This window comes from Leopardus geoffroyi, chromosome A3 (assembly GCF_018350155.1).
Source record: "Leopardus geoffroyi isolate Oge1 chromosome A3, O.geoffroyi_Oge1_pat1.0, whole genome shotgun sequence".
In the NCBI taxonomy this organism is placed as follows: domain Eukaryota; kingdom Metazoa; phylum Chordata; class Mammalia; order Carnivora; family Felidae; genus Leopardus; species Leopardus geoffroyi.
In genome coordinates, this window is record NC_059336.1 from 88,543,810 (window position 1) to 88,551,563 (window position 7,754).

Below are 7,754 nucleotides of genomic sequence, written 5' to 3' on the forward strand. Positions count from 1 at the left end.
CAAGCTTCTTTTTTAAAAAAGCTTATTTATTTATTTTGAGAGAGAGAGAGAGCAGGGGAGGGGCAGAGAGAGAGAAGAGACTCCCAAGCAGGCTCCACGCTGTCAGTGCAGAGCCCGACATGCTGCTTGATCTCACGAACCATGAGATCATGATCTGAGCAGAAATCAAGAGCTGGCACCCCATATTCACTCAAGCTTCTAATTTAGGACATTTAAGTTGTCTCCAGTTTTTGATATTCTAAATTATTTGCAATAAATCCTGTTTAGAATAGTCTGATTCCTGTCCCTGCTGCACCAAGAATAAACTCCTGGAAATGGAATATTGGTGAGTCGAATGACACATGTTCTTAAAATATCTTTGATTTATGCAGGATTGTTCTAACAATGGTTACAGAGGGATTTTAATTCTTTTCACTTCATTGGAGCATGCCTTGTCTTCCCTGTCTCCAATGCTGATTTTATCACCTGTTTCATCCTTACCAATCTGAAAAGAAAAAGAAAAAAGAGGCATCACATTTCTTTTTTTTTTTTTTTTTTTATAAAGTAGTTTTTTTTTTTTTTTCAACGTTTTTATTTATTTTTGGGACAGAGAGAGACAGAGCATGAACGGGGGAGGGGCAGAGAGAGAGGGAGACACAGAATCGGAAACAGGCTCCAGGCTCTGAGCCATCAGCCCAGAGCCCGACGCGGGGCTCGAACTCACGGACCGCGAGATCGTGACCTGGCTGAAGTCGGACGCTTAACCGACTGCGCCACCCAGGCGCCCCGAGGCATCACATTTCAATATGAGTTTCTTTGATTAGTAAGGAAGTTAGATCCTTCTTTTGAGGCTGCCTACCTACATAGTTTACCTAGATTTGAATTTTGAGAGGGGTGATTGTGTAATTTTGTTATTGAATTACAAGTATTCCATAGATAAAAACAATATTAACCCCCTTTTATCATATATTTTTTTGCAAATATTCTTTACAGTTTACATTATCGCATGGGGAAATATAATATCCATATAATTTGTTCACATGACCTTATGAAATATCAACTTGTCAATTTGCCTCAGATTTTTTAAAGCAACAAAACATTTTCATTACAGCTCGTGTACTTTGTGTTTCTCTCCATAATTGCATTCTACTTCCTCTCTCACCAAATCTAATCACTATCCCAGTTTTGGGGGGATATCATTAATTCCATGCATGCTTTAATAACAATACTATGTGTATGTCCACAATACTATGTGTATGTGTATGTATGATATTGTTTTGTACATTATGTTTTGTAAATTTACATGAATTGAATCACATCACAGGTGTTGGCTTTAGCTCAATATCATGTTTGGAAATATATTCATATTGAAATATACAGCTATAATTCATTCATTTTAATGAAGGCATAGTATTCTATTTATAAATACCCTGAAATTTATCCATTTTCCTGTTGCTGGGCACTTAGAGTTTTTATTCTTCTAAATCTTCATTATAAAGAACATTTAATACTATTGTACATGACTCTGTACATGTCCCAGAGTCTCTCCAGGCACGTGGCAAGATGAGGATTGTCTGCATCACTGGTGTGCACAATTTCAGATTCTCTAGATGGTGCCAAATAGCTCTCTCAAGCAGTGGTACCATTATACTCTCTCCTGGGTGTTGTTTCTCTGCTCCAACTCATGGTGTTACCAAACTTTTCATTTTTGTCAATATTATGGGTAAAAAAAAAATCTCACTCTTTTATAGTTTTATAGTTTCCTAGTCCAAGTCAGCTTCTCTTTTCACACATTTATTGGCCTCTGGGGTTCCCTCTTCCATAAATGCCATAAATCTTTATATATTTTTCCTATTCTTTTGTTTATTTTTCTAAACTACCTGTAGCAGTCCTTTAGCATTATACATGTTGCCATGCATATGAAACATAGGCTGTTTCACAGTCTATGGTTGGTTTAGTAATTTGTGTGCTGTTTTAGTTGAGAAATACCTTAAACTTTAATGTAGTCTCACTTATCAATCTTTTTTTTTGTTTGTTTTCAGGTTTGGACTGTGTGTGTGTGTGTGTGTGAGAGAGAGAGAGAGAGAGACAGAGAGAGAGAGAGAGAGAGAGAGAGAGAGAGAGTTTTAAATCTGTCTTTCCCTATACAAAGACCATAAAGATAGTCTCCCACATTTTCTTCTAAAAGTTAAAAACTTTTGCTTTTTATATTTACTTCTTTAATCTACATGGAGTTTATTTTGTATATGGTGTGAGGTAAAGATCTAAATTCTTTTCCATATGGATAACCTGCTATCCCAGCTCATTTATTGAATAGTTCAACCTTTTGCCTCTAGTTCATTATTGCCTTTTCTGTCATCAACTTTCTGTGTATGAGTGAGTCTGTTTCTATGTCCTCTGTTCTGTTCCACTGGTCTCCTTGTTAGTCCCTCCACCAACAACACATTATAATAATTATACCTTTGAAATGTTTTGATACATGACCAAAACTTTCCTGTGCCAGGCTTTTTTCCAAAAGTTGTTTTTTAATGCAGTTAAATATGTCATTTTCCCTTCATATTTAGTTTTATGTTAGAGAGGTGTGCCCCACCCAAGATTATATAAATGTCAGAGTGATAACGTATAAATGTTTGATAGCTTCCCCACCCTCCTCCATTCCAAAGAATATTCTGTGTCTATTTGCTTAGATCCATGATTTTTTGTTATATTTTTAAAAACTTGGTACAAAAAGCTGCAAAATCAGAAGGTTTAAGAAAAGGGGGACATATGTATATTACATATACAAAACATATAGCCACAGAAGAGACGGAGTGTGGAAGTTGAACCATGCATTCTCAGTTTCTGAATGAATTTTGATTGGGAACTTAAGAGTTTTTTTGTAGCTATCAGCTGTGGTACATGTAGAGGACATAGGGAATGGCGGAGAAGTGAGAGAATTTTTTTAATGTTTTATGGTTCATCAAAATGTATTTCTGTCACACACACACACGTCACTATAGCCCATTGGTGTTTACTCAAAAGAATAAAGATTTAAATCCCTTTAAATTCTATTTTTCTGTGTAAGTTCTGTTTATCGGTAATTCCATGGGAAGAGTGAACTAAAACTACCTACATTTTATTTTTTTAAATTTTTTCAATGTTTATTTATTTTTGAGAGAGAGAGAGAGAAAGAGAAAGACAGAGAGCATGATGAGTGGTAAGGACAGAGAGAGAGAGAGGGACACAGAATCTGAGCAGGCTCCAGGCTGCTGTCAGCACAGAGCCCGGTGCGGGGCTGGAACTCACCAACCATGAGATCATGACCTGAGCCAAAGTCGGACGCTTAACTGACTGAGCCACCAGGCGCCCCCCCTACATTTTTTTTCAATAAGTTAATAATAGCCTGGTTTTTGCCTAGTACTTTCATAAGTTTACTATTTATTTTAGTAACAAATGCACGTAGAAAGTAGATGTCCCCTCCATACCTTTCCCCAGTCTCCAACTTGTCTTTTTCAGAGGTAAATTGTGTGTCCAGTTTCTTAGGAATCTGGAGATACTCAAGCATAAACCACGTGTGTACTTTACACACCCCTCCGCTCTTTTATCCCCATATAGAGTAGCATACTACATAAAGTGGGCTATTCCTTGCTTCTATCCCTACTGAGCATATTATTTGGAGATCATTCCTTATCCATGCATAAAAATCTTCCTGGTTACTTTAATGCCAGTATAATATTGTACTATACGAATGCATCAGTGTATTTGTCTAGTTTTTTTTTTTTTTTTGGTGGGCCTTTATGTTTTTCCAGTGTTGTTCTTCTGTAATTGGTATATTGAACAAGATGACTAATGATATCATCAAAAAATTTTTTTCATCCATTATCCATTTATAAGTCTTTCTTTAGAATAACACTTCTTACCTTTGTTTGACACCACTAACTATTCTCATAGGCTTTTGTTTTCAGTCAAAAACTCAGCCTCAATTAAAAATTATCATCTTTATTTCCATGTAATAGACCAAATCCTTGAACTTGACATAGTTCTTCTCCCTCTCTTCTCCTTTCCCCCAACTCTGGCCGGCTACTTGTAGGAAGACTAGAGTGGGGAAGGAACCTCTGTCTGCCTCTTTCCTTACATCATTCCCCTGCTACTTGTGATTTCACTTCCCATGAGAGTGAAGATGGCAGGGGGAAGGGGTATATTCATGAGGAAAGGTAAAGGGATGAGGTGGTGGTTATCACTGGTTGGGTGATTTTGAGTTCTCTTCCCCTGGCTGATGGCTCATGCTGCCTCTTTCTCTTAGGGATCTTTGTGTGGTTGTTGGAGGTTCCCTAGAAAGCTGTTTTTCCAGGCAGTTCTCCTGACTTGTTCCTGATTGTTTATGATTCCTTTCTTGGCATGATCAGCCTTGTTCTACCAACTTCTCTTTGGCCCTTAGGGCAGCTCTACTGAACCAGACCCAGGGACACCTTATGCTGGTCTTTGGCACATGGCCCATATCTGACTTTGGAAACACTCATATATCCCTTGTCCTAACAATCCCTGATCCCAACATAGGTTCAACTGCAGGGTTCTGACACCAAAGCTGTAAGGCAGGCCTTTTCTGACTTCTGGATTTCTCAGGAGAGTTAGCCCCTGACTGCAGGCCACTTTAGCAACCCCACACCTGGGGCAGACACCGGTCTTCTCTTTCTCCCACTTCTGGAAAAGCCTTTTGAAATTCCCCTTCCTAGTCTTGACAGTAGTCTTCTCCACTGGTCCCCCAAAGTCGAGGTGAAGACCCAGAAAGGCAACAGCTCTCTCTAAAGAATCTTCTCCCCAAAACCTCACTCTTGTAGTCTCAGACCTTACTTTCATCCTTGATGTGGCTGAGCAGTTCAAGAATCATTGAACAGATTTTTGACCAAATTCCTTTGTCAATCTACAGAAAGGAAGGTGTCAATTCTCTTTGATACCCTGAGCCAAGAAGAGTTCTGTTCTAATATCATAAATAATGCTGGCATTACTATTCTTGTCCAAGGACATTTATTTGTATACATGGACCAGTATATCTACACAAATTATCAGGTGAATTAATAGAAAAGGCATTGTGTGGCCCAAGTATATGGAAGTCTCTTTATTTTAATAGATACTGACAAATTGTGCACCAAAAATATATGAGAGTGTCTGTTTCCCACCCTTTTAATAAGCTTCATATTTTACATTTAAGCCTTTCTGACACAAATTATGCTTTAACTCCTGATATATCCCCTGCCTCCCAAATATATTAGATAGTAAATGCAAATTTATTGAAGAAATCCATCCATTCCTCACTGACTTAAAATGCCACTCTTATTTTGCAATACATTCTTGAATACTTTTGGACTTGTTCTGGGCTTTGTCTTTTTGCTTCACTGATCTGTTTTGTCTATTCCTGCACTAGTTCCATACGATTGTGATTACTCTAACTTTATTATAAATTTTAATATCTGGTAGGGAAACTCCCATTTCATTACTAGAGTTTTTCAAAAATTCCCTGGATCTTATCAAACTTTATTCTTTCAACGATTTTTAGAATCATTCCGTCTAGCTCTAAAAAATCCCATATGGATTTTGATGAAGATTACAAGTAATTTATAGTTAAATATGTGGGAAATGGACAACTTTCCAATATTAAATATTCCCAAATAAGAACACAGTATTCTTACTAGTTATTTAAAGATTTCAAGTGAGCTTTGTAATTTTCTTCATGCAATTTTTCATACATCTTTCATAAACCTAATTACATATGTATGTGACATTGCATATGTTTGTTGATATTGTAATAAAGATCTCTTTCCCAGTATGCTTTCTAATTACAGTTGATCCTTGAATAACACAGGTTTGAACTGCACTAGTCCACTTATATGTGGATTTTTTGGATGCAGCACTATAAATATATTTTCTCTTCCTTTCGATATTCTTAACAACATTTTCTTTTCTCTAGCTTACTTTATTGTAAGAATATATATAATATAGAATTATAGAATATATAATACATATAAATACAAAATATGTGTTAATTGACTGATTATGTTATCATTAAAGGCTTCTGGTCAATAGTAGACTATTAGTAGTTAAGTTTTGGGGAAGCCAAAAGTTATATGTGGATTTTCTACTGCATGGTGGGTTGATGCCCCTAAACCCTATGTTATTCAAGAATCAACTGTAGTTAATATTGTCAAATAAAAATTTTCTGTTTGAAAAATATTCTATTTCTTGTCATTTTAGTTTATCTTCTTAGGCCTTCTATGTAGGTAATCATATTATCTGTAAATAATGATAACATTAATAACTCTCAGGAGAGTTAGTAATAACTCTATTACTATAATTCCATTCTGAGATTTATACTACTTATTTTTGTTTGTTTGTCTAATTACCAAGGCTTCACCACCCACTACAAAGGTAGAGTTATGAACCCATATCTATTAGTGTCACCAAGTATAGACCAAAGTTGCAAAGACAAATGACAAAATATTAACAGTGATTATTTTCTTTGTCATAACTTCTGTATTTTGGTAATATTTGCAGTAAACATCAGGAAAATCAACCAAGCAAATTTCTGCCACTTATTTAAGTCTATATTTCTAGAATAATCCAAGTCAAGAAGTAAAAGAGTACTTACCCTTCTACTTCCAGTGATGATGGATTAACAGTGATGGGGCTTACTTTTCTACCTTAAACAGCTAGAAATTAGATAAAAACATGAAATAACTGCTTCCAGATATTGGACAATACATAGCTCAGGAAAGGCAAACAAACAAATAAGGAAACCCCCATGATTGAATTGGCTTTTTGCACAGAGGCACCTTCTGGACCACAGAACAATGAGGGAATCACAAGCTGTGTAGTCTCAACGAGTTGAGGAAACAGATCAGAGTTCAGGAGTTCTGAGGCAGCTAAAATGTTTAGGGAAAGAATCCCCAGGTGGAGTAAGCTATCCAGAAAAAGAACTTGAGAAATCTTCATAGAAATCCTTTCGGTTCTCTGATGAATAATAAAATGACGGTGTGTAAATTTCCATGAGTATGGAAAAGAAGAAGGTGTCAGTGAGTCAGAAGGTGAAGAATTCTAAGATCTCAAACAGGGCTGGAAGAGTTCTTATTGAACATGTAGTACATTCAGTGTACTGAGATCCTAAGAAGAACCATACATTAATAGAAAAACTAAATCATAGATTAAAAGCCCACCAGGAAAGTGCTTTAAAAAAGGCCTTGAATGGATCAAACTAAATCACTAGTAACTTTGCTGCCTACCACAACAAAGCGCAGTGCTTTTTAAAAAAGACAACAAAATCCTGATTTTCAAGAATATATTACTTACACTTTCCAACATCCAATCTAAAATTTCTAGAGATGACTAGACGCAGAAAAATGTGACTCACAATAAAGAAAAAAAATCACTCAATAGAAAGAGACCCAGATGATATAGGTGAAAGAATTATCACCATAATACTTAATTACTTATTTATTAAATAGCTGTTACGAATATGTTCAACAATTTAAAGAAAACTTACATAATCCATAAAACAGTATAATGCCATTTGAAGGTAGACTGAGATTAGACAGATTAAACCCTAGAGCAATCTCTAAAAATAAAACAAAGAAGCTAATAAATCAATAGTGGAGGCAAAACAACCAAAAAAATAAATCAAGGGAGGAAAAAAATGAATAAATGGAACAAATAGAAAATAAATAGGAAGATGGTAGACATACAAATGGCCAACAGGTAGGTGAAAAGGTGCTCAAGGTCACTAATCATCAGGGAAATGCAAATCA

At 35.9% G+C, this 7,754-nt stretch overlaps 1 long non-coding RNA gene across 1 annotated transcript; it reads right to left on the reverse strand.

Moving 5' to 3' along the window:
• Positions 1-344: 344 nt before the first annotated feature.
• On the reverse strand, positions 345-7,346 carry LOC123579714. Its single transcript, XR_006702912.1, has 2 exons — positions 6,602-7,346; positions 345-484 (listed from the first exon to the last, which is right to left on the reverse strand). It is a non-coding gene; the product is annotated as an uncharacterized LOC123579714 (long non-coding RNA).
• Positions 7,347-7,754: the final 408 nt, after the last annotated feature.